Raw genomic sequence first — 6,425 nt, forward strand, 5'->3', positions numbered from 1 at the left:
TCATCTCCGGATTCTCAGGTTGCACTGAAGGAGCAATTGGTAGGCTCAAGACAATGGTCACAGTTGGTGTTCAACCCTACCTCCGTAGCGAAGTCATTGACTTTTATGTCGTCAAATATGTGACTACTACAAACGTGATACTAGGAAGATAATTCTTCAAGAAGTTCGGTGCAATAGCGTCTACCGCTCACGGCATACTCAAGCTACCAACCCGGCAAGGCGTGGCCACAGTTCAATCCATCTGACACCCTTTTCCCGGGAATGAAGGCATTCGAGAGGGGCTATACGCTGAATCATGGAATGCACCACACGTCATGAAAGAAAAGCGTGTTTCTGTCCTCAAAAGGCTAACCTTCTTCCCCCCGCCGGCACACCCTGGTAGCAAAAATTCAATCATAATTAGTACAGTGGGGAAGGCAGTTGCCGGCAGACATCGCCAGTCAAGATGGGAAAAATCATTTAACAGTGTGCGCGAAAAGGCTAAACCCCTTAATCCGACACCCAAGTGTTCAAGGACTGAAAGTTGTAAAAGCTCCAACCGAGATAGGATAACGGTTGAAAAAACGAAAGTGGCTGAATGGAGTAACTGAAATTTAGATAGATACTGTGATTGAAACTGATCACTTCAACCCATGGTTATCTTGATGTTTGTCTTTTTTTCTTTTTAATAAAGAAATCATGTATATTTTTCCTTTTTAAGGAACTAATAAAAGCATTCTGCCGTTTACAATAACTTGTTCGTTATGTTATTTACAAACGATGTTCATGTGTTAATAACCAGTTAGCGACAAACGGATTCCGGCATCCACGTAGGTCCCACGACTAGCTATTCTGTACCCCCTAAAGAGGTGATTGTCTAGCCCTCGTCGGTACAAGTTTATACTGATAAACGGCCAATGAGTAGATGGCATAAACACGCGTGACTGCACAGTGTAGATGCCAAAACTAACACAAGTGTAGTCTAGACCTACATACGAAGATATGAACTAGTTCAACAAGAAAGCATGACAATCACGTAAACATCGGCATGGTTACACAACCACAACGGGGCAACCGTTACAAAAATTTGCATCCAAGATACATGCCTCGGCATACAAATCCCTATATTATTTAAATTGGATATTCACCGCTGCCTGCGTCCTACGAACCTCCTGAAAGGCATTCACCTTTACCTTGTCGACCATCTCCAGATTAAGAACAAAGTCGGATCAGAGATAATTTCTCCATACAAGCAGAAATGTATCAGATGCGACGTCGGCACCAAACCACTTCATGAAAACACCGAATGGACCCTACGACGAGACCATACACCTTTTTAGGGAAGACTAAAACTCAGACCCCAACCGGTCATGCTCTCCAAAAGCAGCCTTCAACGTCACTTTCAGATCCCGAGTAGTGGACTCCTAGGTCATGACAGACTGCTTTCCAAGGTTAAAAATGACCAGAAAAAAGTGGTGTAAGCCGCAGGAGCTCAGACCCGAGCAGCTCACGGCTTATCAACAGATAGGGCAGAAACAAATCCCAACATATTCGAAAAAAAGAGTTGATACCTTTGTGGACATCATAGTTGACATCAAACTCGGGGAACGATCGGACAAACCCGTCTCTCCCGGTAAATTCAAATTTTCCTTTGACTAAATCTCCAAGGTTAAATTTACAAGAGCCACCCGACACTATAGAAAGTATGAGCGTATTATGATAGGTATTTATCTTGAAGCACAAAAATGAAAGTCAAGGGAATTCACGGATAACTCCACAGTTACGGTTACAAAAATCTTTCAAGGCAGAATACATCAGTACGAAGACAACGAAAAAAATAAATATAATTCATCAAGCGTATGTGCCACTAATATCCTGCATAGAAGTTTATTTCAAGATAGAAGACAAACGCAGTTCATTTCATTACTAAGCACGAAAGCTACATGTATAAAAGTTGAAAACCCTAACAACCTATGGTTTCAGCGTAAAAATATCATCAAATCTTATACAAACAAAAGGAAACCCTCGTATATGATCTGTCAAAGCTCACCCCCAAAAAGAAGTGAAAATGGGCACATATGTTGAAAGAAATAAAAAGCTCTCAACGAGCAATCACCAACATGGCCCGGCTGGTATTGGGAAGATCGCAAGACGAACATATGTCCGACAGCTCCACGGGTCGTGATTCGAGTTTCAAAATCAACCAGAAGCACAAGAAACAACTTTCTTTCGCAAGATATGTGCATAACATATCGTTATCCGAGCGCAAACGATGAAAGTAGCATACAATTGTCTCTTGGAAAATGTTTTAAGATATCGATAAACGGAACGTAATCACTAAAAACGACACAGTTGCAAAGAAAAACGTCTTTTCAGGAGACATACGCATTTAATGCACGTCCACTCAAGCGTTTGGCACAATTTCCTAAGTTGAGCGACGGTAACCATTCGGCTACCACCACAAAACTGGGGGGGACCTAATGATACGCATAATGATCTATCTCAAAAGTAGGCAAGCATCTTGGCAAAGATCCTACCTGGCATCGCACGTCCTGGAATACGGACCCTTTCTCGACACCTATCCGACGACATCTCAGCAACTTTACCACGCCGGGAGAATGGCTAGAGTGAGAGCTCGGATGACATACACGTAGCTGGCATCATGCAACTAGTCATGATAACTATAACCGTGAATAAACACTTGGAACAGATAGAAAGCAAAACCTTCCCGGCTAGACTGAGATCACCGTGATGCCTTAGCCGGAACCAACATGCCATCAGCATCATCACGGCATTGAGACCCGACACAAGGATACTCTCCCGGGACAAGCACGATGTCTCGGAGAAGGTACACTGTCCCGGAGCAGACACTTCATCCCGGAACGAGTACCTGACAACGGAAGAAGCATGCAAGTAAGTTGCATGCCACGTCAGCCCGCGAATCTAGGGAAGTTTGTTAGGATCTGTTATTCCCATGAAAAGGACAGGTGACACGTCACCCCTCGGCATTGACAAAGTTTGTTACAACCATGAAAGGGACATGTGCCACGTCAACATCCCCTCTAAAACATCTATAAATACGTAAACAAGATCTTTCATTTGGAGAACACTGGATGCATTAATGTTACTCTTTCCAAATCAATTACGATAACATTACTCCAGTCGTTAAACCAATTCCGGTCGGTGCTCCCATCATCGTTGGAATTAATCCTCACTCTTAGATATTAGCTTATTTGATTCCGATCGAATAAGCTTAATTCAATCGATTGTTTTACGCCCTTGAAATTCAGATTTCAAATCGGGGTTTGCATAATTATTGGTGTTAAAAAATTCGATTTACTATTTTTCTCAAATCAAGCTCTCAAACCCGAAATCTACTCACACAAGGCGATTTTGGTTTGATCAAGTAGGTTGTCAGTTTCTAGGTGAAAGGCTGGTGACCTGGCAATGCAAAAAAAAAAAACTGCAGTTGCACTTTCCACATGTGAAGCAGAATATATTGCTGCTGCTAGTTTCTGTTCGCAAGTTGTCTGGATTCAAAAACAACTTCACGATTACGAGCTAAGAATCTCTTTCTCTCCTCTTTATATTGATAATACTGTTGCTATTGTTTTTACTAAGAATCCTGTTCAACATTCTTGGACTAAGCACATAGGAGTTAAGTATCACTTTATTAGAGATTGCCATGAGAAAAAGATAATAGAGGTTAAGAGAATAGGTACTAAGGACCAGAGGGCTGACCTTTATACTAAGGATTTTGATAAACCTAGGTTCTTGCTCCTATTAGAGATGAACGGCATTGTTGATCGAGATAAAGTAATATCGATGTCGCCTGTGAGGTTTAATCAAACGTTTAGACTTTGCATGTAGATTGCATGACATATAGATAAGTAGTTTCCGTTTATCTGTACTGCATTTTTATGTTTGCTGTCTGCATATCTCTGCATGATTTCTTTCATGTTTGCATGCTAGTCTGTAGCTATTTTCTGTTTCTTTTGTTTAAAATGCTAAAAGATAAAAAAGATTTATGTTTTAGTATTTTAGGGGGAGTATAAGTTTCAACAAAAAATACCTAAAAAGTGTAAAATGCGTCATCAGAAAATTATAAAAAGTGAAAATTCTGAAAATGAGCTTGTTTTGGTAAATATGTTGTTGGAGTTGAAGAAATTACTGTACTGAGAATTGATAATTGATTAGTAAGGACTGATTTGAACGTTTATGTTTATCTGCTATGTGATGTACTAATAGATGTGATTGATGAACTCTTGGCATTAGACGATCATACTAAGAATAAATATCATCTAAGAATCAGAAGTCATAGACGATATGTAGCGTTTGAAGGTAGTCAACTAATTATCTCCAAATCTGTATTAAATGATAATTTTATTGAGGAACTTAACAGTCGGTTGAGGGTATCCCCTATCATAATTGATAATCATTAGAAAAGGTTGGTGTTGAATGTCCCCAAGAAATATTCAAACATTGATGCACCAATTCAACCTAATAGCTATGATTGGGATGTTCAAAAGATCATTTAAGGAGTTGAGGATTATCTGTTTGGATGGTGCATACCATGTTGTCCCGGGCCTAAGACTTAATAATCGAAACTAAACCCCAAAGATACGGAGAAAATTAGTTTATGTTGAAGTAAGTGTCCCTTCTCGCTTAAAGTCGAAAAGTATGATTCTTTATTGCGGATCATTAAAGCATTTTAGGGAGAACACCTTCAAGTGATCTGAGCACACAACAAAGACACGTGAGTTCAAGCATGAGTACAACAAAAACATGATGGAAAATCCATTCATAATGCAGTTCAAAATCAATATATCAAAAAGACGATGATATGCTGAAAAAGCCAAATATCCAAAGAAAATCATAGTCAAACATAATTGGCGTATCAAGATGGCAAAGTCCTGAAGTTTGAAAGTATGAAGAATGCTGATTCATGAAGTGCTCATAAAGAACTCAGATCATTCTTAGTGTGACGCCCCCGCGTAGCTTGAATTGTTTAATCACGATATTCACATTGAACTATCAAGATTCTTGCCATCTGTGATTTAAAGTTATACCCATTAAGGATATAAGTTAGGAAGATACTTACCTAGATATACTCTAAATACATATATATGAATGTTTATCTTTCGATTCCGTTTTCCATGTCAACTTGAACATAAAGAAGTTAAGGGCCCTGAGATTCATTTCGTGTGATGACTGGTCATCAGGTATGTCTGCTTTAACTGTAGACCAATTCGTGTGGTAATTTATGCGCCTATTCGGATAATCCAATATATACTGAGATCCGCCGAGTGATATCAACTAAAAAGTCACGTTTTCTGAGACGACCCGTCCTAATCCATATGGATGAATACAATAACATATGATTACATTGCGAGGTATTTGACCTCTATATGATACATTTTGCAAACATTGCATTCGTTTTAAAAGACAAACTTTCATTACATTGAAAGTTGACAGGCATGCATACTATTTCATAATATCCAACTATAAATGACCTAATCTGTCATTTACTTAATCATAATCTTTAATGAACTCAACGACTTGAATGCAATGTCTTTTGAAATATTCCATGAATGACTCCAAGTAATATCTTTAAAATGAGCAAATGCGGATCGGAAAATTTCTTTCAATCCTGAGAATAAACATGCTTTAAAGTGTCAACCAAAAGGTTGGTGAGTTCATCATTTATCAACAATATTCATTTCCATCATTTTTAATATACCACAAGATTTTTATTTCCATTTCTCATAAATATAAATCCCATACATAGACATAAAAATCATTCATATGGTGAACACCTGGTAATCGACCTAAACAAGATGCATATAGAATATCCCCATCATTTCGGGACTCCCTTCGGACATGATAAATTCGAAGTACTAACGCATCCATTACTTTGGATGGGGCTTGTTGGGCCCAATAGATCTATCTTTAGGATTCGCGTCAATTAGGGGCTAGTTCCCTAATTCTTAGATTACCAGACTAAAAAGGGGCATATTCGATTTCGATAATTCAACCATAGAATGTAGTTTCAATTACTTGTGTCTATTTCGTCAAACATTTATAAAAGCGCATGTATTCTCAGTATCAAAAATATATATTGCAAAAGCATCTAAAAAGGGAGGAAATGAAACTCACGATACTGTATTTTGTAGTAAAAATACATATGACGACATTGAACAATGCAAAGTTGGCCTCGGATTCATGAACCTATATTAAGTATATATATTTATATGTTGGTCAATATATGTCTAACAAATTAGGTCTGGTCATAGTGTATCACAATCCTAATGCTCGAGATCGATATGCAAAAATCAACAAAAGTCAATTTGACCCAAAATGATTTACAAAAAAAAAAAAAAAAAAAAAAAAAAAAAACTATACATGTTTATTATGTAACTTAAATAGTCGTTTTATATATTTAAATA

Source organism: Rutidosis leptorrhynchoides, chromosome 6, assembly GCF_046630445.1.
Source record: "Rutidosis leptorrhynchoides isolate AG116_Rl617_1_P2 chromosome 6, CSIRO_AGI_Rlap_v1, whole genome shotgun sequence".
In the NCBI taxonomy this organism is placed as follows: Eukaryota; Viridiplantae; Streptophyta; class Magnoliopsida; order Asterales; family Asteraceae; genus Rutidosis; species Rutidosis leptorrhynchoides.